We start from the raw sequence: 27,612 nt of genomic DNA on the forward strand, positions 1-27,612 counted from the left end.
CAGGCTGGACACTGCTTGCTTTTGGAAACTGGAATGCCCAGATCTCTACAGTGAAGCAGAGGTGGTCACATCTCCGGCACTGACTATCCAATCCCAGGAGGGCCTTGCTCCCTAACTTTAGAACTATCCAGTAATACTGAGCTCTCTTCAATTTCCTTCGATGTAGCATCGAAACAATAGTTTAAAGACAAGTTATATTTGCATGCAAGAGATTCAGACAGTATTTGTCAACTTTTTCCTGGATGTTAAGCAGTTCTCTAAATGAAATTTAAAAATACGTATTACTTATCAACTTGTCTTATCCAGCTACCTCTATGATGTCTCAGTTCAGGTGAGTAATGAACAGAATGGGACCTACTTCAGACTCGCTTTTTCCATCATTATTTTAAGTGCATGACCATCTCTCTATTTCTGATGGAGATGTGACTCCGAATGGTCAGAAATAGCTTCTTTGGAAACTTTTATGACTGTAGTTTGCTAATAAAGATACTACTGACCACCCTGAATTAGAAATAATATTTCAGCAGGCCACTGGTAATATTTGTCATTGACTTCAAGGGCTATGCAGGTGGTGGTCTTCTTTTTTAATATCAGTGTTGAAAGGCTCAATGATTCTCCCAGGATTATGCCTTTACTCTTGGCCTTATTAATTCATTTACTCATTTGCTCATTCATCCACATCTATATTTCTCTCAGGATGCCAACAAGACTAGTATCTGGGGTAATTAAATCATACAAAGTTTTGAACTACTGACCATAAATGTGGAGCTCAGAATGCTCTGGGGAAATCATTACCTATAAGTAAAGAAGTGCTACTAATTAATAAGGAACATATCTATGATCCGTAAACCAACCTGTCAATGGGAGAAATATTTAATCAGACACCTCCAGTAACAGAATTGATTCTAGGTACCAGGAATATACTGGAATATAGTACAAGTGAGATAACTGGTCTCCCAGAGACACATTTTTAGTGAAGAAAGATGTACAATATACAAATACACAATAAAGAAATAAACACACAACAAGACATTTTTGGATTGGGGCACGTTCTCTTGTGTAACATAATAATAGGGTGCTCTGATAGTAGGGGCTGGCTGAGCCCTTTGGATAGCTTGGAAATGATTTCTCAGAAAAGGTGGTATTTGACCTTAGACTGAAATGATGAGAGGGAGCCTCAGGTCCAAGAAGCCAGGCTCAGAATTCCAGGAAGAAAACAGAAAGTGCAAAGATGTTTTGGCAAGGATTTTTTTGGCATGTTGAGAATCAAAAGGAGGCCATGTCACCATGTGGCTGCTATAGTGCATCAACATGCGATGGGTCAGAGTGGCATACCGTACAGGGTCCTGTAAAAACAGTAAAACATCTGGATTGCATTAAAGAGATAGGAAGGTATCCTAGAAGTGATCTGAACAATGATTTAATCTTTGGATATAAATCATATTTTTTCAAGTTTCCCTCTTACTGCCTGATATATATATATATTTTAATTTTTTTTCTGAGAAAAACATGAAAACTTTTACTATGAAATTAAGAACAGACAGCAAAAGCGACCTATTCTGCATGTTTTGAAAGATTTAGGGATAGCATGCACATATACCCCATAGGAATAAAGTGGACTCAGAGAATCAAAGGTGCACAAAGAAGCACTACAGCAGTTTATGATTTTACATTGGATTTAAGTGATTAATCTGACATAGTTTGCTATAAATATGAAAAAGCAATACATATTTCTGAAACAAAGGCATAACCACTGTAAGAAGTTATGCACTTGGTTCAGAGTAAAACATGTCAAGATAGCGCTTATCTGGCTGATGAGGACAGGCAGCCTCCAGGCTGGTGGTCGTGCAACAGAATGTCCAACTATGGAGATATGATGTGCATATATACATATAAACACAATATATGTATATGACATAAAAATGTATATATGTATGAAGTTGTGTATGTATATGACAGCTCCTTTTCTAAATACTATGATATTTCAATTATATGCCAAAAGTGTACTCAGAAGTATCTTTGGTACTTCCAAACGTCAAGTTGGCAAGTATGAAGTCTATAAGAAAATGGCTGGCTTTGGGGCTTTATTATTGTTTTATGTCCTTGGAACCTCAGAAAAGGTAACTTGTGAGTGAAGTAGAGGAGATGCTTCTAGAGCATAGGAGGGGTCTGAGGTGGAAATGTTTAATGTTTAATGAGCTCATTGTGTGAGTAGCAGCTTTATGAGAGCCGCTATCCTCATCAGTGTTTTTGGTGCCACCTCCTTTCCTCATCTTCAGAGCTCGCTCACCTTCAGTAGCACAATCCATATTGTTGCACGGTATGAGTCTCAGTATCTTAACACTTCCTGTAGCGCAGCCCACCTCCAAAATTTATTTTAACTTAAGATCATGCCATGCATGATAGCATACTTTCCATTATCTCAAGATAGAAAGGTGAATATCCCACTTTCACCCACTGATGTCTATGCCTGGAAACTGTGCACTTTCTGTCTTTGTGCTTTGTTTATCAGTAAGATGAGCTTCTGTTGATGTTGAAAGTTTTCCCAGTTACCCTGAGTCTGATGTGGATAAGGAGAGAAAAGGGCAGAGTTACAGCTTTGATGCTGGCATGTTAGAAAGTAGAAAACAGACTAGCTGAGCAGCTAGAGAAATGTTGCCTTTGGATTATGAAGTGAGGGGCCACGGAGAAAGTTTTACAAGTAAAAGGGAAATTTCTCTGCGACTTCATGACTAAAATATTTAGTTAGGCCAGTTAGTTTTCAATAAAATTCTCAATTGGACATTATTTCTCTTTTAGGACTGATTAAATATAATAGGATAATAAAAAGCTAATATGCTAATTTTCCCTCTTAAAAATCATTTAAATTAAATATTAAAGTACATAAGCATATACATATATTTATATGTTATGTGCTTTTGTACATACACATCTTCATTTCTATTGCTATTGCTGTATAAAAGGAATCATATGCCTTTAAAATAAAACAGTATCTCTCTAATCAAATCTAAAAATATTAGGAGTTATTAGCATAAATGGTTATAAAATTGATATTAATATTTCAAAAATGTTACAAACTATTTAATAATAGATATTTAATGTTATTGTTAACATATTATGCAGTATTATTTATATGCAACAGAAAACATCTTTTCATTGAATAAATTCTATAAAAAGAGAAATAAACTTTGAAGATACTATCAATGAAAAGCAAAATTAATTCCTCTTTGATTAGTTCTTCACCGTGCTTCCCTTGCAGCCTTAGGTCTGGCCCCACTGGTTCTCTCAGTTTCTGTCTCTGAGGGCTCAAAATGCTCATGCCAAAGGGTCTGTGCACAGGCTCCACCCTCCTTATCAAATGCTCATACTCCCCATAAACCTGTATTCATTCTTCAGATCACATTCAGTGTCCTCTTGAGAGTACGCACTCAGTGAGTACATAATAGATCTTTGTTGAGTGGATGAATCAATAAATCAATAAATAAAGTTATGGCAAGGTAAATTTTTCAAAGGCAAATAGAAATGATTTATTGTAGATAGTTGAAGATGATGGCATAGGAAGATCCTGAGCTCTTCTTCCCCCATAGACACAACAAACTACAGCTACATATGCAGCAATTTCCTCTGACAAAGACCTGAAACTGAATGAACATCTTCTCCACAGTAAAAGATAAATGGGCCACATTTATCCTTCTTAGACTAGGTGCTTTTGGAGAGGCAGAGATGTGGTCTCATCAAAAACAAACCCCACCTCTGGGGGTGACCATAATCAGAAGAGAGCTCACAAATATCAGAGCTTCTTCCTGTGGAACAAGGGGTTTGTGCCCACAAATCAAGGACCGTAACCCTTGCGATCTGCACTGGAAAGATTAGCTCTCAAAACATCTGGCTTTGAAAACAAATGAGGCATACATCTAGGAGAACCAGAGGTCTATAGGCAATGGAGTGTTCACGCTTAGTAGACTTACACACAGACTCATCTGCTCTGGGACCCAGAGCAAAAGCTCTGCAAAAGCAACAGTTTGGAAAGTGCCTAGACCTTATAAGGAGACTGGCTTCTTAAAGTCTCTGCTGGTGGGGCAGGAGCCTGGTAGAACTCACTTCATGATGCCATGGCAGGTATCATTTTTTTGTTCTTCCTCAACCTTGCTAGGGTTGGCACTAGCAGGCACCATTTTTGCACTGTCCCTCTAACCTGCTAGTGCCAGGGACATGCCCTGTCCCATGCCACTCCTGCAGCCCTGCCAAAGCCAGAGAGTGAGTGCCCTACTCCTGTGCTCCTCCCGGAGTCCCACCAACACAGGAACTGGCGCCTTGCCCCACGGCTGCTCCTGTAGCACTGCCAAAGCCCACACAGATGACACCCCTTGAACACCTGGCTGTGATGCTGGAAGGATTGCTGTCAGGAAGAATGGATGAACACAGGGAGAACTTTCAACAAAGACACAAAAAATACAAGAAAGTACCAAACAGAAGTGACTGAGCTAAAGAATATAATGACTACACTAGAGGGGTTGAGTGGCAGATTAGATGAAGGAGAAAAAAGAGTCAGTGATCTGGAAGACAGGGGAGTGGAACTCACCCAGAGAGCAAAAATAAAAAAAGAATTTTTAAAAAATGATGATAGACTAAGGGAACAATGTAACAACATCAAGCAGAATAACACTTGCATTATATGGGTCCCAGAAGGAGAAGAGAGAGAAAAGGGAAACAAAACTTATCTGAAGAAAAAAATGACTGAAAACTTCCTTAATGTGGGGAAGGTGACAGACATCCAGATGCAAGAAGTACAAATTGTTGCAAACAAGGTGAGCTGAAAAAGACACCAGGACACTATTATTTAAAATGTCAAAATGTTAAACAGAGAATCTTCAAAGCAGCAAAGAGAGAAACAACTTGTTTCATGCATGGTAGCCCTCATAAGACCCTTAGTAGATTTCTCAGCAGACCAGAAAGGTGTGGCATGATATATTTAAATTGCTGAGAGAAAATAAAAAAACAACCAACCAATAATACTCTACTTGGCAAGGTTATCATTCAGAATTGAAAGAGAGAGAAAGTTTTCCAGACAAGCAAAGGCTATAGGAGTTCATACCACTAAACTGGCTTTATAATAAATGTTAAAGGGACTTCTTTAAGTTGAAAAGAAAGGGTATTAATTAGTAACAAGAAGGCATATGAAAATAAAAATCTCACTGGTAAAAGTATTTACATTAGTGGATTAGTGGTAGTGTATTAGTTATTAATAAAGTTAGTATGAAGGCTAAAAGAAAAAGTAGTAAAAATAACTATAAGGATAATAATTAGTTAAGGGATACTGACAATAACAATATGTAAAATGTGACATCAAAAACATAAAATGTAGTGGATAGAGTGGAGTAAAAATGCAGTTTTAGAACACATTCAAACTTGCTATCAATTTAAAATACAGTGTTATATTTAAATAGGTGTTATATGTGAGCTTCATGGTTACCACAAAGAAAAACTTATAGTAGGTAAAGAAAAGATAATGAGAAAAGAATCCAAGTATAACACTACAGAAAGTCTCCAAACCATATGAAAAGCAAGAAGAAAGAAACAGAGAGGCGCTACAAAACAACCAGAAAAGAATTAACAAAATGTCAATAGGTACATACCTATCAACAATGAATCAAAATGAAACTTGCCTAAATTCTCCAATTAAAAAGACATAGAGTGGCTAAATGGATTAAAAATATGAGACCCATCTATAATGCTGCCTGCAAGAGACTCACTTCAGATATAAAGACACACACAGACTGAAAGTGATGGGATGGAAAAAGATGTTTCATGCAATTGGAAACTAAAAGGAAGCTGGAGTAGCTATCTTTGTATCAGACAAAATAAACTTTAAAATAAAGACTGTACTAAAAGATAAAGATGGGCATTATATAATGACAAAATTTAACATTTGTAAATATTTATTATTTAATATTCAAGCACCTTAATGTATAAAGCAAATATTAATAGACATAAAGGGAGAAATTGATAGCTGCACAATAATTGTAGGAGACTTTAACACAACACTTACATCAATGGATAGATCATCCAGACAGAAAATCAGCGAGGAAACATCAGCCTTAAATGACACATTAGACCAGATGGCCTTGATAGATACATACAGAGCATTCCATCCCAAAGCAGCACCCTACATATTCTTCTCAAGTGTATATGGAACATTGTCCAGGATAGATCACATGTTCGGCTATAAAACAAGTCTCAATAAATTTAACAAGATTGAAATCATGTCAAGCATCTTTTCCGATCACAATGTTTTGAGATTAGAAATTAAGTAAAAGAAGGAAGCTGGAGAAAAAGCACAAATATAGGAAGATTAACAACATGTTACTGAATAACCAATGGCTCAATGAAGAAATCACAGGAGAAACAAACATATGTCTGGAGACAAATGAAAATGGAAATTCAATAAACCAAAATCCATGCAGGAAAAGCAGTTCTAAGAGGAATGTTTTGATATAGGCCTACCTCTAGAAACAAGAAAAATCCCAAAATAATATAACATATAATATCAGTTGCACTTCAGTTACTGTACTTCAGTCACTGTTCCTTACTGTTGTTTGGTCACTGAAAGCTATTTTCTAGATGTTAACATTTTATCTTTGCTTTATGTCATATTATCTCATTCCAGTTTATGAACTAAACCAGTTTTTATTCTTCTCTCCTTCTTTTCTTTACCATGATTATTGATACATTTGCACAGTGGCAGTGTTGGCATATAAGTAGGAATACAGTATGATTATTAAAGACAGCGGCTTTGGGGCCCAAACAGGTTTGGATTTGAATCCTAGTCGTGGACACTTGCCTGGCAACAGGAACGTGGTAATGTTAGTGTTTTAATTTGAATCCAGTATACTCCACACTCAAAAGGTTATCTTCAAGATTACATTAAATAATGAATATAAGCCTATTAAATATATATACTTTTCATAGTGCCTGACTTAATTCTGTATTACCCTTCTTTCACCAATTTATAATAGTAGATACTATTTAGGTCCTGTCTTGTTATTTAATTTTAAGCACTGTGTTCATGCAACACTGAATTTAAAACATGCCTATATTTTACATCTGTATATACAGGTCAAAAATGTTTTACTGTACAAGAAAATGCACAGAGCTTAATATCAAATGATACCATAATATTGATTTATAATGAAGAGCCATACAATCTTATGACTCATTTTTCAGATGTATTTTCAATTTTTATCCTTGTTTTTACCATGCTTTCCTAAATTATTCTTAATGCAATCAACCTCCACATATAAAGGAGGACTTTACTAGACTGCTAATGCTTCTCTGATTTAAGGTTTAGAATTTTCACTGATAATTATCATAAGATAACCTTATTCTTTCCTGGTAATAGAACTCTTTGAATTTGTGGCCTGCCAGCTATTCAATCATGACCCTAAAATCACTTCCTTTCTCTCACTCTATGAAGTGAAATTGTGAAGAAATGGCCCTAAAGACCGTGTTGTTGGACAAAGACCATTAAAAATGAGATCAGGCAGGGAAGCCAATAGTAAGTCAGAAAGAGCCTAATATATGCCCTCTGCTAATCCCTTCTACATTTCAGGGTTTTTTTCTTTTTTCCTATTCTCTTCCCTAATGAATACCTGCATTACCATACCATAATGTGCACCTGCAGGCTACAGCACACTGAAACAGATTTCTAAATTCCTAGGACACTTACCCAGCTATGACCATAATGCAGTGTCTGAATGAGGATGCTGGGATGCAGTTCTCTGTAGGGAAATGTGCAAAAGCATTGTGAGGCAGGCTCGAGGCAGCAAAAATGTGCCTTGAACTTGGACTCATGGGGTTGTATACTGGTCCTTTTTAATTTGCTCAGGGAGTTAGGAGACTTGTACTCTTCCTTCAGCTTTTCTTTTCTTTCTTCTGCTAATAATGAATCACCCCTATCCCATAGTGATCATTTTAAGATTACACGTGAGTCTGTGAGGGAAAGCCTACCACGCACATCACACATTGCTCAAACCTAAAATACTCTGACAGGAGGTGGCTCAGAATGACTCCTGAGTGAGAGAGACATCCATGAACTTTATCACAACCACACGATGGGCTGGGTAAACTCAGGCAAGGTGCTTACACTCTCTGAACACCATGATTGGCTGTGGTTGTTATAAAGTGTGGATGATTCCACTTTATAGCAGTTATGAAAACAGTCATAAGGAAGTAACGGGACTTAGATGAGCTCAATAAACTACAATTACCTATAGCTAAATACAAAATGCAAGAATGGGGAACTAGGTTGAAGGTAAGCAGATTATAGTTGAAATGTTTTCAGACCTAATTAAGCCTTGATACTAACATCATTATGTAAATATCTAAATTTTCAAATTACATTCAGCTTCTAATTTACCCATTCTGGAGGACAGCTTACTGAACATGAATTTTTTAATTTGCCGACTTAATATCTTAATAAAACTATAGTCATAAATATTAAAATGATTCATATGTTTGTCAGAGGCTAAACAAATGTTTATAATTAGATTAGATGTCATGTGCCTGTATGACTGCTTCCTGAAGTAATGTGTCTTAGTTAAAGAGGTATATGCAATGGATCTACCCATACAGGATGTTTGTCTTCCTATCCCTGCAGCCAGTGATGGGGTGGGAGAAAGCAGACGACTACGGATAAGGAGTATTACAGACAGGACCATAGGGCTACATTCCTGGATCACAAAAAAAAAAAAAAAACCCAGGTGATCAGCAACTAGTAAAACATTAAGCAAAGTCTGTTTAAATGACACTTTGAATGAAACATAAATGTTTCCTAATACAAAGACTAAAAACTTTGTTGTAAAAGTGTTAATATAAGAAACTTGGCAAATCCTTCTCCATGCTGCTCCCCTGTTCTTTCCTTTCATTCACCCAACAAAGGTATATTAAGTTTCTGTTGAGTTTTTGCTATAAGCTAGCCACTGAGTTCGCCATGGTACTGACCATCAGAAATTCAAAAAGAATGTTAACTCTCTTGCAGTTAAAATGCATGTAGTCTGTTAGGGAGAAATAGAGAAGTTAAAGTAGAGTAGTAAGCATTGTTACCTGAGCAATGAAAAGATTTATAGTTTATAACGGGACACAAAGAATGGAGTAGTTAATCCTCCTGGTTAGTAAAATGCTCTGGAAAAAGATGGTAGCAGAGCCACCACTCTGTTACAGCTGTAGTTTCAGAAGGACTGAGGAGCATCTGAGGCAGAGCTAACCAAGGACAACCCCTTAGACCCTGCTTAAAGGGCACTGCCAGCTCCTCAGAATCCTAGCAGTAGTGCCTATAGTTGCTGGATTAATTTATTTATGATAAAAGTGGTATAAAGTTCCATTATAGAGTTTAAATACAACCATTCTCAAGATGGATTTTATCATGTTGATCAAATCCATACGTAAAGAACTTTTTCTTCTCTATTTTCCAATATAGGCAACTGTATTATACAGTCCACCTTCATTGTATGTTACATACATATACATAATAAAATGAATCCATTTATTGTTTCATGGTACTTGACATATTGAGTCTAGAATTTGTATTTTTAGTAATATAAATGCAAATATGATACTTTGATTCCATCTTAAATTATGAACCAAAAAAATTTGTTTATTTTTTGATAGAAAAAGGAAATCTTTTATTTCCATGTAGAAACAAATGGGTAGATATCAAAGTAACAGTATTCTCTAAACTTCTGAGGCACAATATTTGATATTTTTTAATAAGCTGTCAATAAAACTTCATGATTATAGTGTCAAACTTACTGTAGTGTTAAAAATGTAATAGTGGACAAATGTGCATATTTGTCATGCAAACAAAGTTAATTATTTTGAGGTATGGTCTATATTTCAGTAACCTGCAGTTCCATGCCTAGACATACAAAAAAAATAATCTAAAACAAAAATTATTTTATTATTACCGAGTCAACAAAAATTGATGAAGACTGTTCTCTACTATATATATCTAATTGCATAATTACCCAATGCTTCAACCAAACAAGACTTTTTTCCTCCATATTCAAAATAAAAGAATACACTAAAGTTATGTTGTTGATTTTTTCTTATTATTTTAAAATTATTAGTGAAAAGAAATGTGAAAGAAGGAATGACCACAATTATTGTGCAGTTATGTTTACTTCTTACATCTATTCCATGAAATAATGAATAATTTCTTGAAGCAATGAGCTCCACATGTCTATATATTGTTCTGCTCTGTTTTGCTTTGCTTTTATTTTGTATCATTTATTGTCATGCGCTTCCTGAATATGAAAGAAACAACTCAGTGAATGAATGAATCAAAGGTACAAAATAAATACATAAAATAAAGGTTTTTCACTTTCATCCTTTCCCTTTAGTTTTTCTCCTGTTTAGGTGCCAGTGTCACTCCCAGCTCTGACAATTAATTAATAGAGGGCTTGTTCAAAGCTGTGCTTTTAGCAGAGTGGCTTCCTTCTATTGTATTTAGTTAAAGATAATCAATTAGAACCTCTTTTAGCTGCCGATAAGTCCTTACAATCTCCTTTCTTTCCTCCTGTCATCAGCAAGTGATACATTTAGAAGCTACATAGGAGTCTATCTAAACTGTCCCCAGGGGAAAGAAATCAACTTTCTGATATTATATATGCTACTGGTAGTTTTAAAGAGCCCTATTCCTTCAAAGCAGAGATTCCAGCAGTAGTCAGTGATATATCTATTTCCATGAGAGAGAGTTGGGGCAGAGAAGAAAAATAGTGCCGAACTAGGTACTGTCATACATTCTGCAATGAGTAAATGGGTTTAAGAACAAAACTAGATACTCTAGTGGGATTTCTATGTCAAAAAGCAAATAAATAAAAGTCAGCCACACAATTTCTGGTTAAAAGAGAAAACAATCTTGAGGGAACCAAGAAGACTTTATTTCACATTTAGTTATAATGTTCTTTACATGAGTAATTAAGTCTGAGAATATTGTACTGAGCAATGATGATAGAAATTAATAGATTCTAAATGAAGCATTTTCCTTGTATTCTCAGCAGCTGTTCATTTTTACTTAGTGTGAACATCTTTCCTCAAAGAGACAAAAGTGAAATTATTCTTTAGGAAATTAATCACATGTGTCTCATAATTTTCAAGTAAAATGTTGTAAAACCCAGCTTCTTTTTTAGATGGAGAGAAATCTGCTGCACGGGCACCAGAATGTCCTCAGTGAGGAGTGCAGTGCCACCTTCTGGTAGAGAGGGGCATCATTTTTCTTTGTCCAGAAAGTTACCTGGAACATTGATTGGAATCCCATTGTGGAAATGAGTAAGGTAAATATAATGCTATTCTTTAGCAATTATTTCATTCACTTTTCTATAATGGCACAAGTATTGAAATGTGGTCCACTGAGAACATGGTTTGATGTAAAATTAAAGTATTTTTGAGTATCCTTTCAATAGGAAGCAATCAATGTCAAACTCAGTCTTAGCAATTTTGTATGCTAAAATATAGCAAATAAATAAATTGTCTTTAAACATGTACTAGGCAAAGAAATATAGCTTTCAAGATATAGTAAACATTAAAGTCTGCTGCATTCTATTTTAGAGATGTATGGGTTACTTGGGGGGGTGATCTGTAAATACAGATTGCACAGAGGACGGAGGACATACATGCTGAGTTAACAGTTTGGGAAGTACATTTTTATGTCATGTGCATAATGATTTTCCAATGATATGTGCTAATCTATACATTACTTTATTTTGGTATTCATGACAACCAACAAGCAGTTTATTACCGAGGGAGGATAGGAGACTCAATGTGGACGAATCTCCTCTTCTGGTTGATGCAGTAAGTCACATCAAACCCAGAACAATGCAAATTCTGATATGTTTTCTACAAAGAAACACCCCCACTCAATTCACTGAATACAATGATTTGTTTTTCTCAAGCTTTCCTAAACATTCATGTTTACTTCCCCATGTCAAAAGTACTCAAACAATGAATTACTAGAAGGTGCACTCTATTTGTTTATAGAAACCTATATATTACTTAATATATATTTCTGTCAAATTTACTTATTTTATATATATTATGTATGACACATTATATATGTATATGTGATTGCTACTAAGAGGTTTAGATAGATCAATATTGAACTTGAACTTGAACACAAATTTTCCTTGCAGTCCCAGGATTTTATACTACATCTATTGTTAATGACAATACTTTTTTGAATGTTCAGATAATATCAAGGTTCTTTACCAAATTTCACAGCTTACATGCCAAAAATGTTAAAATTCTCATTAGGGATTCAAATTCCTCATTTGGTCACAACACAGTAATAAGCTAATTGACAATGATATAGAAGAATTTTTCAACCTCAAAATGTAGAGATCTGCTATTTTTTGTTTTGTTTCTTTTTAACTGGAGTTAAATTTATGCTCTTACACCGAAATTATTAGACCATTTGCCAGTTTGATGAACTCAGCTAAGTCTAAAGAGACCTCAATTGGTAGAGTTGAAAAAATAATGCATTTCTTATTATTGGGATGAAAAATGAGTACCTATTTTTGAACACTGTATAAATACGCTTTTTATGAACAAAGAGATAACCATTTTGTTTCTTTCACTGGAGAATTTAAGCATTGCCCCTAGTGGTTCACTATACACTGTGAAAATATATCTTACTAAGTTTAAAAGAACTGATACTAATACTTTGAGCTAGAGATCAGGTAGATGATATCTATTCCTATATTACCTGGGGGATCAAAATTAGTCTGCATTGACTTTTACACATAATACCAACCTAAAAGGAAAAATTTCCATGTACTTATTAAGGCACATGGAGAAATAAAAAAGTTTTTTGTGTTCTTCTAGGCTCTGGCAAGAATATCATTTTTTCCTGAGATTTTGAAAGAGCTTAAGTCTTCAACTAATACAGCTTTGATGTTCAAATTTACACTATATATGTATATATATATCTAAATGAGAGATTTCCCATAAAGTCCTAGAATAAGCTAACATAATCATTATATATGGCGCATTACTGAAGACATTCTCATAGGAAAAAAAAAAACAACCAAAGATGAGTTTGCAATAAAAATAATACCACAAACACAAACAACACACAAAATACAAAAATAAGATTAGAGATGACAGAATTACAGAGATCATAGCTGAATTTGAGATTATAGAATGATAATGTGACAGAAAATATAAAATAAGTTTACAAGACTAAGACTGAACTTAATAAATTATTTAAAAAATATAATTTAATAGCTTCAGTGTGCTATTATTAGATAGGGTCTAACATATAGCTAGGGCCAAGGAGAGAAATAGTAAACTGAATGACGTATATGATGAAATTGCTCAGAATGCATGCTATTTAAAAAAAGATGACACTTATTAGAGTGACTAAAATCATAAGGGATCTACAAACAAATAGCAAAGTCCCTGATGTTTATGGAGAACATCATAAACTTCATTGAAAACTATAAACTTAGATCTAGAGGTGGGAAAATACACAGTATTTATAAAGATGGAATAACTCCTCAATCTGTAAACTTATTATAATACTATAAAATTTCTGACAGTGTTTCCACAAATTTTGATGTAAAATTCATATATGTTGTCAAAAATTTCCAATAACATTAAAAGAAAGTAAAACAAGAACAGAGCTAAGTAACAAGAAGTAGAGCTTTAGCTGTACATGCTGGTTTTACTTCTTAAAAAGCCAGAGGACAGGAAGGAACATTGGAAGAAAAAAATAAGCAGTAACTTCTATTTAACTCGGCTTCACATATCAATTGCTTTCTGTTCTTTTTGTGTGTGTGTTTGAAATATTTCATAGTTTAGATTTTGTACATTAAAAAATAAAAGAAAGAAAAAGTTTCTGAAGACAAACTGCTGTTTTACCGAGAAGATGATGATGGCTGGAGAAGGTGAAGGATGTGCCTAAATTTACAGTGACAGAGGGGACAGGCTAGAGGCAGAGCCCAGCCCAGGAAAATGACCCAGATGTTTTTACAGAATGCAGTGCTGTCTCGGGTATTGTACATGTTCTCTCTCCAAGTTTCAAATTACAAACAGAGAACTGTCAGTTCCTTATGTCAATTACCTAATGGGATGGTCCTCAAACTCTCTTCCATGGAACCCTCACATTTTACAAGGTGTCCCACAACTGTTTGATTTGAATTTCGTTTAAAACTATTTACCAATATAAATGTAGAGCCTCTGTTGGGTTTTTGGTAGAAGCCTTCGAGCTAAGAACATGGGGATTAAATCCTTTCTCAAGGTGTTTCACCTTCCACAGATGTAATAAGGGACTAAAAATCTGATGCCATTCCATGAGAAATAAAAGATGCCCAGAGGAAGGAAGTTCTGGGGAGATTTGCTGTGTGTGCTTTTACCAACCACAGCTGACAAGCCAAAAGTATGGCAACAGGTCTGTTTATAGAGCACAGAGCTTGAGGGTCATAGGAGTAGGTATTATATAGATTCCTAAAAGGTCTAAAGAACACTGTGGCACTGTACAATAGAATGCAATGCAAATCCCTATGTAATTTTAAATTTTCTAGCAGTCAAATTAAAAATATAAACAGGTAAAATGTTTCAAAATATATTTCACTTTATCCAATAGATTAAAAACATTGCTATTTTAACATGGAATGATTATTACTGAGGTATTTACATTATTTTTCCATTCTAAATTTACACAGTCTTATGTGCATTCTCTACCTGTAGACTACCTCAATTTAGATCAGCTACACTTGAGGTACTCAAAATCTGTCATAAATTTTATAGTATTGCAATAACTTTACAGATTGAGGAGTAATTTTATCTTTATAAAGATGTCAGAGATCTTGTTTACACGTAGAAAGTATAAAAGATCTCATCAGAAGCCAAGACAGTCATACGGAGTCCACAGAAAAGCAGCATTGTGTGGGTCAAGGGAGATGGAAATCTCCGTTTGGAAATATTTGGAAATTTCCAGGAAGAGCAAAAGCTCCCTGTGCAATAGGATCCTGTTCTGCCAGAAGACATTACCCCCAGTTGATCCCTACCTCCCCTCTGGCTTGTGTTGCAACTCTGGGAGGAGCTGGAATATGTGCCAAGAGAGAAGGGGAGGTGGTGGAACTAAAGGAAAAAGCAGCTACTTCACTGTCCTATGCCCACCCCGGGCTTCCAAGGTCGGGCCAAGTTCACCGTGGGAGAGGGAGAAGCTGACACTTCATAAGAGTTTACATTTTGACTTTCAAACTGGCCTCGACTTGCTGATTATTAAGCTAGACTAGAATTTTAATGCCAAAATTAAAATACTGCTTGTTTATTATCTAAATGTGCCTGGAAAGGCTCTGAGGAACATGTTCACAGTTAAATGGGGAGTAGTGAGAAAGAATAGGTTGGTATCTGTTACACTCTACAAATTCCACTCTGTTCAATAAGCCAGTTTTACCTATATGAAAAGTGTAATTAAAACAAAGTACACTTACATGTAACATAAAAAAGATACTACTAAAATGTTAACTCCTTTTCTCAGGAATGCACACTAGAGCTGAGACTACAGCGCTTCTGCCATCTTTGTGTGAATGAGCAGCACCCTGAGGTTACAAAGGTAGGGGGTGAAATGCTTATCACTTAAAATTATGCACGGCAATCAGGATTTCCCAAATACAGGAAAACCACAAATAATATGGTTATTTTATTAATTAAAACCAGGCATTAAATAGAACATTGGTTAGTATTACTCCTAATTTAAAAATTTTGTGCTCACTTAAAATGACTTATGCTCATCAGATGACTTTAAAATAAGTAAACATTAACATTTGGAATTAGTAATTCAATTTATATAATAAAATGTTGATTTATCAGTTTAAAATTGGGGGGGGTTACTCTTTAATTATTGCTTGAAAAAAATGTATGAATTCTGAACATTCTTTTGAAAATCACCGATCTAATTATGGGACTTAATTCAGTAAGTTTTTCAATCTGGGCAACAAGCCCATTCCTGGGTTAAAGTCTTGTACTGCCCTCAGAGTTGGAGTAGTATTGCTACGTATAGCTTTAAAGAAGTTATGTTTAGGGAGATAAACCTCTTTTTAAATTAATTATATACTTTATAGCTATTATTTTTGAGTTTGTCTTTTTTTAGATTGCTTGTCCCCTGACCCTTTCTGTAGCAAAGTATCTGAAATGGTAAATAGCCACCTACTAAGCTTGAGTTTTTCAACCCAGCTCTGAAAGCTCTCATCCTTCACAAACACAAACTTAGCTTGACACCTTCTTTTTCCACTCCTTGATTCTCATTACAAATTTGTAGCCCCCCATATATCACCTCATTCACACTTCCTCAAATGTTCGTATTAAACATCTCATTTTATGTAGGGAAGTATCTTTCTATTATAATTTAATCTGATGACTTGACAAAGCCATCTCAAGTTCATTTTCACCAATTTGCCGTCCTCTATACTTGCATACCACAAGCGTACATTTCAGAGAAATACTGAGAGACAAATATAACCATTAAGCTTTGGAATGAGTGAGGGATTCTGAGCTCCTGTCTCTGAGGTCATCTATTCGTTGTGTTTCCTTAGATAACTAATTTTCCAGGCTTCATTTTTAAAAAACCTACTAACTTTAAAATTCTAGTAACATTTATTTCCTTATCACCTGCATTATCGAAATATATCAATTTAACACATTAACACTTTACAAAGCTACTCCAGGGAAATTATACTCTTAGAAAAAATGTTTTATAGCACTTAGCATGGTACATAGCAATGATTCATGCATTCAGAAACATTAATTATCTAGCACATCTAAAGGGAAATTGTATTTAGTTTTTGTTTGCTTAATTGAATTCATTCATTAGCCAGATTTTCCCCAAGCACAAAATACTTTCTGAGGATAAATTAAAAGTTGTGGTACCTGGTTTAAGTTTAGCTTAATTCAGTACCAAGAAATTATGTGCTGTGGGTCTTACTACTAATATATATATTTTTTAGTTTATGTCAGTGATATCACATAATTACTTTTATATATTTTTTTCCTAACTAGGATTTACTTAAGAAAACTTTAAAAGCTGATTAGCTACTGTGGACCATTAACAAAGAGCACACACCAGGTTATCTGTGGCAAGTAGGGATGAACTAATGTTTTTGAAAACTGGTGTTTAGACACATCATGAGTTAAAGAAGACAATTCATACATGCTTTCTTTAGTGGAAGGGATATAGTATTTTACATGCACATTTTTTCACATTATAAAAGCAATACCTGCTCATTGTGGACAATTAGGAAATAGAGATAAGACAATTCAAATCACTTGTAATCAAAATACCTACAGATGACTACGTTTAACATTTGGTCAATTTACTTCTGCTCTTTGTTTAAATACACACATATATTCACAAAGAAAAAACTGGACTCGAATTATAGATGCAATGGGTTTTTTATTTTCTTTGGTTTTACTATTATTTTCCCATGTCTTAAAATATAATTTTAAAGGTTATGTAGGTTTTTGTGCTACAACCTAACAATTATGGGTATGAGATAAAGAGCCAATTTAGACTTTAGTATTAATCAAAAGGGATTTAGCCCTGATGCAAATATTAGGGGGAGTGTGGGGATTTCTCAACCAAACCTGCTGTTTTCAACATAAACAGGTGACCCTGAGCCACCACATGGAGAAAAGCCAACTGCCAATAAGGAAAACCTTCTTTGGGCACTGAAAAATAGCCCCTAAGTTTGAGACATAATACATGCTTGGGTACATTTGTCAGAGCAGTTTGGGTGACCCCAACTGAAAGAGTGTGGAATGAGTAAGAGCCTGGCTTCTGATTCAAATAAGTCAATACTTTATTATTTGTTTTCCACAGTGAAACCTGTAATAAAACATATTAATAGAATTTTGTTTAAATTTAGGTTTTGTAATATCTTTCCCCATCTACAATTTAGCTAGTTCACGAACAATTTTTCATTTTCCCTTTAAGCTTTCGAATTTTAACATTTTTCTGTTTAATCTGTACACACATTAATTTGCTATAAAAATTCAATTTTTCCATGGGTCAGAATAAAAAGTACTAGGATCACATAAATCACCAGAGGTAAATTGTTACAAGCATGTAATAAATACCCCCAAAAATAACACTAAGCTCTGAATATTTTTCACTTTGATACTACATTGGTCAATGTAAAGTTACAGGAGGAAAAATTTTTTCTTGAGCTATAATAAATATTCTGCAAAAATTATGAGCAAAGACCATGAAAACGGAGAATTTATAGATGTTTTTAAAAGATCTACTGTGATTGGACTATTAATCTAAAAATGTTGGTAGACAGATCAGGATGAGAGACTAGCTGCCAGCTCCAGTATTAGGACACATTCAGTGGGAAAGCTCATACTACATGAATAACCTGAAAAAACAAAGCTGTGAGAAAACACTTCTCTTTAGACATCTGCATTTAGCTATGTCCTCTGTGAAAGACAGTAGAAGAGCCCACCTCATTTGGAAATAGTTTCAGTTTTACAGTGTTATAGAAGTCCAAAGTATATCCTGTCTTTCTTTTCTTTTTCTTGAAAAAAATTTTAAATGGTGGGGAATATGTACAGGCTTTTCTTCCCGGCCAGGGCTAATTTAGGAATTTAACCCCAAAATGTCAAATCCCTTTTCTTTTAACTGCTAGAGAAAATACTAATTACTCATTGTGCAAGGAGAAAAATATGTTAATGAAGGTATAGTCATTTGACCATAATACGTTTCAGGTTTCATGTAAAATTCAAGTACTCTCTGGTAGAATGCTTTCTTAAAGATAGAATAATTCATTTTCAAAGAAAACCTTAAGTTTCTTATGCTATTTGCAGCAGATTCGAAATGCAAATTAACACATTAATTCAGGAATTAACAACTGTTGATAAATAATATTCACATATTTCAAAGACGACCTGGCATATATATATATATATATATATATAATATATATATAATATACATGTAATGCATAAAATAATAGTTTGCTATGTATTAACTACAGATTACTAATTGTAGATATCACAAATTACTATATTGCTAGAATAATATATGTGTGTGTATGTTATATGTTTACATATGTGTATGTGTATGTATAGATGTATGCATGTGTATACTTGTGTGGGTGTATACACGTATACATGTGTGTGTGTATTTAAGTTGTGGTCCACAATTTATATTATGGGCTACAAGTTCAATACCTCCAGTTTTATATGCGATCTCAATGGAATGTTATGAACAATCTTTTAAATAAAGAAAACTCATTTCCACAATTGCTGACATGCTTTTCAGGACTTTGTTCGACTACTGCCAATTTGAATCCCTAGACTGGAATAAATGCAGAGCCATCTGTTCTGATGCGGCTGTTGCGACAGTTCTAGGCTCACTGAAGCAATTGTCTCTATTACCTTCAGCGCTCATGATATGGTTTACTTTGCAGCATGCCTACTGAAAAAAGTTGTCCGCACTCATATCACAAATATAATTAGGTTACGATTTTGGTAAAATTTCTATGTGCCAGAAATAGCTTAATCTTTGCAGCTACAAGCCTCCAAAAATGTTTATTGGCGGTTTGTTCTTTTTATGCCACTCTCAACAGTTTTTGCCTCATTAGCAAGTGACGTTTGCAGGTAGATTATTGGAGTATGTTTAGTCACTTTAAACATTGTGTAATTATAATGTTTAAATTGAGAGAAAAATTGGGGGGGATGATTCTGGTGCATTAAAGCCCATTTCTGTTGAGCCTTGTAATTCACATAAACTAAATGGTGCTGTGGACATGGCTTTGTGACTGGTCTTTTCAAGGCAGTAAGGTTTAAAATAGGAGGCTGGGTGTAGGTGTGCAGTCAGAGTTGTCATGTGGAGATCATGAAAAGAATATCAGAGAATGCGGAGTACAAATAAAGTTGCTGGCATAATACAGACTTCTAGGCTGCAAGACCTCATTTTGATCAAAGACTGTGCATATCTGATCTAAATAAATTAATGGGAACTTGAATAGGTTTCCTTAAATTGTAATTGTAAACACAACTCTCTAGCAGCTCATTCTGTTATTAGTACAACTTTAGAGGTTTCACAGAATGACAATATGACAAGGGTAAACAATAGCTTTAACAGGCCAAGACGTAAGAATATGAACATTATATGAAGGCAAAGCATTTGAAATCACTTGAAAAATAGTTTCCCATAAAGATAGGTTAATCATTTGAAATGGTAAATCAAATGAGATGGGGTGTGCCAAAGTGTCAGTGACGACAGAGATCACCTATTTTAAGGCCTTATCATTAGATGAACACAGCAGGGACGATGAATGTCAGGTGAGAAGGGAATGCTCAAGTTGCCTGAGAAAATAGTGACTTAATAAGAGCCTAGAACCAATGAGTGAAGATAGAAGCTTGAGATGCCATTCAAAAGCCAAGAAGTGTGTGGTGTCCAGAAGCCAGGAGTCTGGAAACCAAGAAGTGAATTGAGATGGAAAACAGCAAGCTGGTGACCACAGGAGGCTTTCCAGATCCAAAAAGGAAAGAGCAATCGAAACAATAAAAGAGATCTCGAAAGATGTAGGCTTTTGCCTGACTTGTCTGTCGCTGTAGCCATAATGGTTGGACAAGGCTGTGCCTGAAATTATCAGTAGTTAACTGATGAAGGAATGAGTAAGTCAGAGATAAATAGGTGGAAATAAGTAACTGACTTACAGATAGAGCACATCAAGAACTACTTCACAAGGAGGTCTCCAGTAAAGGTAAGAAGAGAGGGGTTCCTTGAATCCTGGCCTGGGCATTTAGAAGGGAAGCTGGAAAGATGGGGCTTGAAGGGGCACCTGGGGAGATGGGAGGCAAGAGTGAGAGAAATGGAAAGACATAGAAAGCCAAAAATCAATGAGACAAAGGAAAATCAGAATCCAGAGTTTTGGTGCCTTGGTAAAACTCTTCATTTTTAAAAAAGAATTAGCTATTGGTTGCTAGAAGGTATTGAGTAGTATCTCCAAGGTTGGTATGAAGCTGAGTCTTAAGATAGAGACCTGGGTGCCTACTAGTTGGAGCATAAATGCAATGAAAAGAATATGCCTCATTTCTGGTCCTTGTCCATGTCTCAGTGGCTGCAGAGGTGGATGTTGCAGTGTGCCATGAAACTATCTTGAGACAGGATGGCCTGATCAGGAATGGGATGCATTTTATCCACAGAAAGCCCTTGCATACAACAGAGGTTCCTACAGTGTGGTCCCGTTCCCGAGGCATCAGCACATGTGGGCACTGGTTGGAAAGGCAGAGTCATGGATCCCACTCTGACTCACCGAATCAGAAACTCTGGGAGTGCAGCCCAGTAATCTGAATTTCAACAAGACCCCCAGGTGGTGCTGATGTATATTAAAGTTTGAGAACCACTGTCTTATAGAAAAACATACATTTGCCAGAGATAAGAAGCAAACTTTATAATTAATGGTAATGCTTGGATCTGCTCTAAAATGTACAACTACTGCTTCCAAAGTGCAATACCTGAGATTCTGCAATATGAAGACACAGTTTTGAACAAAGAACTATTAGATTGGTGATGGGATCTTGCATTTACCCTTTAAAGAGATAAATGTGCCTAGTTGCAAACAGATTTGTTTTCCTTGCTTTGAGGAATTTTTCATGTTTGCAAGTACAATAGTTATGTTGCACACTTGTTACTATAAAAAGATTTTTAATGAGAACTGCTTACAGTGTTTCAGTTAATAAAGAATAGGATAAGGTTAAAAGTATTTCTGAGTTTAAAAAAACTAAGAGGAAGGGCATTTTGCTAAACTGTAAGGTACTCAGCACACAAGCCCCATCTAGTGGCCTTTGTACCAAGAGCTCAGTGAAACTTTCTGAAGAGGGACAAGCCAATTGCGGAACCAGAAAGATAACAAGCCCTTTAGCACTTAGATAACTGGACTGCAACATGTAGAATCATAATTATGTCATATCCTCCTGTGCTAACATTCCTCAAATTTTTTAGAACCACCCCTAAATTTCAAAACTATCTAGAATCAGGAAAAGGAGGAAGTATTTATTGAGCTCCGATTATGTGTCAAGCCCTACATCAGAGGCTTTTGTATATTTGTAGGTATATGATGTGGTATAGAAACAGGCAGACATAGATAGATAGATGATATAGACATAGATGATATAGATATAGGTATAGATATAGATATAGATATAGATATATAGATATAGATATAGATATAGATATATAGATATAGATATAGATGTAGATATAGATATAAATATATAGATTTAGATGTAGATATAGATATATATGGATAGAGATAGATACAGATATGGATATAGACATAGACAGATATACAGATATAGATATAGACATACAGGGCAACCGTTAAATCTGGAAACAGGTGAATGCATATTTTACTAATATTACAACATATAATAAAATAAAACTATCTATGGGTTCCAGATTACTTCAATGAAAAACACAAAGCTTGGGGGGGTACTTTTTTCAAAGTCACTCAGTGTGTTATTCCTAAGGTATGCAGTGCTTAACTCCACTATAGCATTTTTCTTTCTATGACATTGATACTTTTTCTTTACATACTATTTTAAGATCTTTTAGGAATGAAACAATTTTTTTATTATACATGTATTTTATTTTTGGCACCAAGTATAGTGTTCAATAAAGTGATTAATAATTGCTAAGTAAATACATGGAAAGATAAATGTATTAATAAAGTAATGGGATGAGTTACTTAAATCCTTGCTTTTCTATTTCATATTTTATACACACACAAATGTATATTATTTTCATAACAGTGAAACTGAATCTTACCAGCAAATATGGGAATATCCAAAGATGTCTTAGCATTGTATTCTACATTCTACAAATGCTTGTTGACTCAAAATAAATGTAGCTATTGATTAATCAAGGCTCTTAGTAAGGGGAAGTGAGTATTTACATAAGCAATTATGGTCAGAATATAGGATGCAAGTTACAATGAGTTTTTGCTCTTTACATTTTAGTAGAAGAAATGATTTAGTTGAAAGCAACATGGAAGACTTTATTAAACAGATTTCGGGAAAAAATCAGTACAATTAAATAAGAATTCAATAAGAAATTGAATAAGAGAGGGTATTTCATAAAGAGGAAGAAGTTGGGTAAAGGATTTGCTTGGAGATCACCCACTCTTCCTGGTGTACTCCTGGCACACTGTACAAAAACTGAAGAAATATGGCAATAAAGCCTGAGCAGTAAGTGGGGCCAGAGTAGCACATATATCAGGGTCACCTATGCCAGATTCTACCCTTAAGGACTTCATTCACTAGAAAGTCCCAGAATCAACAGATCTGAGCAGCAAAGGCACTAAGCCAAAAAATGGAGAGCCAATCAAACAAGTTTATGAACTCTGATTATAGGCAGATCTTTATTTCTAGCATGGATGATCCTATTTTGAAAATATCTACTAATTATTAATTTAATAGGGGTTTGCATTCACACTCAGCACACAGATTGCAGCATGTAGGCAACAGAGGATATTTCTTTCAGTTCAGTTTTATATATCAGTTCCATCAATAACCAAGAATTAATTTTTGCCAAAATGAGACTTGATGGTAATACAGATGACATGTAATTAGAACCAGAGTATTGATTCTTTGACTACAAATGTGTATTTCTATTATTAATAGGTATAGTCAAATCAAAATAACTGCTTAAGTATAGCACAGAGAAGACAAGTAGTGACTGTACACCATCTTACTACATTGATGGACAGTGACTGTAATGGGGTATGTGCTGGGGACTCGGTAATGGGGGGGAATCTAGTACCCACAATGTTGCTCATGTAATTGTATATTAATGATACTATAAAATATATAAAAAAACAAAAAATCAAAAACAACAACAAAACAAAATAACTGCATAAATTGTTCCCTTTTTTATAAAAGAAAACCCTAGAACTATGGAGTCTTAAAATACATAGAAAGAGAGGAAAAGGGCAAGAATGGCTCTCAATTGCTTTGGGAATGTTTAATAAGAGCATTAAACTGCTGAAACTGGAAAAATGAGTTTCAGATATCAAGTTTCACATTTTAGGTTTCAGTGGAACTAAAATAGCATTGAGCAAACCTTTTCAGACAACATATAGGATAGTATCTCTTTTAAGTAATGAGATGAGCCATCTTTTTATAAAAGGCTCTTTCTTTCTCAGAAAATATTTTCAAGGTGACATGTCAGTTAAATGAAAGGAGCATTAGACGAACAAGGGAGACATAAAATTTATTATGACTATAAAGCATATGAAAAATTTCACATCCACTAAGAAAAATCCTCCCTTCTGGTTTTACCACCTTATTTTACATCCTAGAACTTTTCCAAAATTGATTCCACCTCACAGATCTTCCCAAACTGAATTTAAAGTTTCATCTAAGAATCAATTCAAATATTATGTTTTGTTTGCTATTTTCAGTACTTGAAAGCACCCTGTGCTTTTGTAAACTCTATTAAATTCTTAACTTCAGAACTCATATCCAAATGATTCCTGTATGCCTATGATTTCTATATTCTCCTTGAGGATCATCTTCTCCATGGACCTTAGGTGATCAACAACTCAGTCAGATCCCACTGCTCCAAAATGGAAAATCTGCTCTTCTGAATCCATCCCCTATTCTATAAACACACAAACACTTCCCTTCTCATCCATCCATCTACCCATTCTTCCAGTCATGAGGGATATTTTTAAATACAGGTGCTTAAGTTGGTGCTTACAATACCACATTTTAACTAGAAATACACAGATAAGTGAACTGCCATTTTAAGTCTGGTTAATAGGTCCTATAGTAATGGAAAGCTTTGGGACCAGAAGGGAGTGGAATCCCAAAATTGGTGGCTCAAGGAAGCACTCCTGGGAAACTGGGTTAATGATGGTAACAGCCATTAAGATAAAGGGCAGGTTTCAGGATGGGTAAGGGAGATGAGAGTTTCATTGTGGATGTGGTAAATAATACATGTGCTTGAGTTTCAAAAGAAATTAGAGGGTTGGAGATGTATGGGTATCAATTACCCACCCATTGAAGAATATAATATCACTCAAGAAAATATGGAGTGGAAAATTACAAGACTTAATAGGAACCCCAAAGAGTAACTAAATAAGGATATTGACTTTTGGAATACCACATTCATTCAAGAAAGGCAAATGGACTGAGGAGCAAACTAATGTTGGAACAGTAATCTCTGCATGTAGATAACTATTTCAAGAAGTCTGGTTGTGCCAGGATAGAACTGTAAGTGATAATAGAGGAGATTATGCGTTTTAAGAGGGTGAATGTAGATATAAATATATGTAAGGAATGCATTTACTGATTTCTTTAAATAGAAGAAGTTTGAACAGGGTCAACATTTCTTTAAAGGCAGGATCTATAAGAAGGGGGATTTGAAAATACAGAAAAAAATGGACATAACCTTTAAAGCAAAATCTCTGAGGATGCAACTGGAGACAGCGTATAAAACACAGACGTCCTAGATGGGAAATCTGGCACTTCTACTGTATAGCAAAAGGGAAAGAGGAAAAGAATGAGTAAGGATGGAGGCAGGCATGAATAGCTCATGAAACAAAGTTGAGGGACTTCCATCTGATGGGATAGTAGTTCAAGAATTAATGTCACAATAAGAGATTTGAGAATAGGATATGTGTTCAGTATATTCTACACAGTACACAAGGGACAATTAATCTGGGAGAGAATCATAAAATCAATTTGCCATATTTTGGCTCCAAAAATTAAGATTTTGTGACTTTAGGATATTTCTTAAATTTTATGATTTGAACATTTTTAACTAATGTCTGAGTAGTACAGTTACATGTATCCCATTTCTCCTTATTCTACTTCCAAGAAAAAAGGAAAAAAACAATTCAACAAGCACTGCTAACTCTGACTTTGGAATACAACTGCTTCTGGTAGAAACTGTGACATGAAACAATGGGAAGGTTGGTATTTAAATATTCCTTGTTAGTAGAAAATCTTGCTGTGTGGATATAGTAAGTAAAATCTTAGGAGAAATATAATTAACACCATCAGAAAATAAACCCTTCATAATATTCTTAGATCAATAGTTAGCACCACCATTTCTGCATGAATTTTTCAGAGTATTAGAAATTCAAAACAGAAGACCTTTCACACATAATTTAAAATTTAAGCAATGAAAGTAAAGCCATTTAAGGAAAAAAATTAAGATTGTTTTCAAGGTTCTACTTATGTTTTGAAATAAAAATATTCCTTTCAATATGTTGATGTTACCAAGTTGTGAATCCAAGGTGCCACTAACTACTTATATTCCATCATTTTCCTAGAAACATTTCTATAGGTTTACTTGAAAAATTTCTCCCTAGGTTATCACTATTATAATATTTTATGCTATTGACTATGACATATGAATAAGTGCCAGAGAAATACATTATCAAACTATATTTAAAAATTAATTTTAATTAAGAAAAACTGCCACCAATCAAGTTTATAAGTCAACCTTCCAAAATGTTGAAAAATACACACTAAATAACAGATTGCCATATGTCCACAGCCTAAATCATATAAATAAACATAATGTACTTAAAAATATTTTTCTAATAATTAATATTAAGTTATTTCAGATTATGAAATAAATATGCTCCCTTTCTTCACAACTGTTACTAAATGACTCTTACCGAGGTTATATATAACTATTTCCTGGGAAAAAACACCCCTAGAAAGCAGACTGTGAGTTTAACATTTCTCCTTATATCCCCATAAACTTTATAAGAAAGAAAGATGCAAACAAAACCTTCAGGCCAATACTGAATAACAAGTAAGGAATTCAAGGCTTATACTTCATCTAAGAGTTTGTAGTTTCCAAAGTTTATCTTCAAAATACCTACCGTTTATCTGAATGACTTTTCTTTTTGTTTTCTTTCAGTAATTATAATACTATCGTTGACATAAAAGTCATACTAAAACAAAATGGAAGATTGCATAAAGGAAAGGCATCATGAAGGAATGCAAATTTGTAAACCTCAAAGATATTTCAACATGGTTTTAGAGGCTTGACAGGAGAGTCTTTAAAAAGAGATACCGGAGACACTTTAGAGAAAGAGTTATTTGGATGTTTTACTCAGGGGCATAGTTACCTGGAAATCCTGGGCCATCCAAGTCTTTCCCCTGTAGGAACGCAGTCTTCCTTATTGAAACTAACAACTCCTAATCAGGAGCGTGACTGGGGGGAATAAAATACAGCCACTCGGAAATAAAAGTGCATTGAATCAGCCTTGACCATCACCAAGTGATATCCACTTCCTTTGCCCTGAGAGATCATGGAAGCACCCAAGGTTTGGACCTTCTTCTTGGATCTAATCAATGAGGCAGCAGTCCCACTTAGAGACCTTCCAGTTTGAGGCAAAAACTGTCCTTTTTTTTTTTTTTTTTTTCCCTGCTGGCTGGTATTTCTCAGCCCTAACCTGACAGTGAAAGCTGAAGTTGAACTTAAATGAATGAAATTAAATTGAGCTAAGAAGTCCATTTAAAACAACAGTTGACCTTTTCTTAAAGGTTTGGGGCTCTGGTAATCCACATGATTCAGATGACAGG

The 27,612-nt window shown here is 34.8% G+C and overlaps 1 protein-coding gene and 1 long non-coding RNA gene across 4 annotated transcripts in view; one reads left to right on the plus strand and one right to left on the minus strand.

Moving 5' to 3' along the window:
• The window catches only part of LOC140843495 (uncharacterized), a 61,165-nt gene extending 45,191 nt beyond the window's left edge, over positions 1 to 15,974 (plus strand). For both annotated transcript variants that reach the window (XR_012121322.1, XR_012121323.1), the window contains exons 2-3: positions 11,187 to 11,330; positions 15,539 to 15,974. This is a non-coding gene — a long non-coding RNA (uncharacterized lncRNA). The remainder of the gene's footprint in view (positions 1 to 11,186; positions 11,331 to 15,538) is intronic.
• Positions 1 to 27,612, minus strand: part of GPC5 (glypican 5) — a 1,280,510-nt gene that overhangs the window by 568,829 nt on the left and 684,069 nt on the right. The gene's annotated exons all lie outside the window — the stretch shown is intronic.

The sequence above is a fragment of the Manis javanica genome, chromosome 9 (genome assembly GCF_040802235.1).
Source record: "Manis javanica isolate MJ-LG chromosome 9, MJ_LKY, whole genome shotgun sequence".
Lineage (NCBI taxonomy): Eukaryota > Metazoa > Chordata > Mammalia > Pholidota > Manidae > Manis > Manis javanica.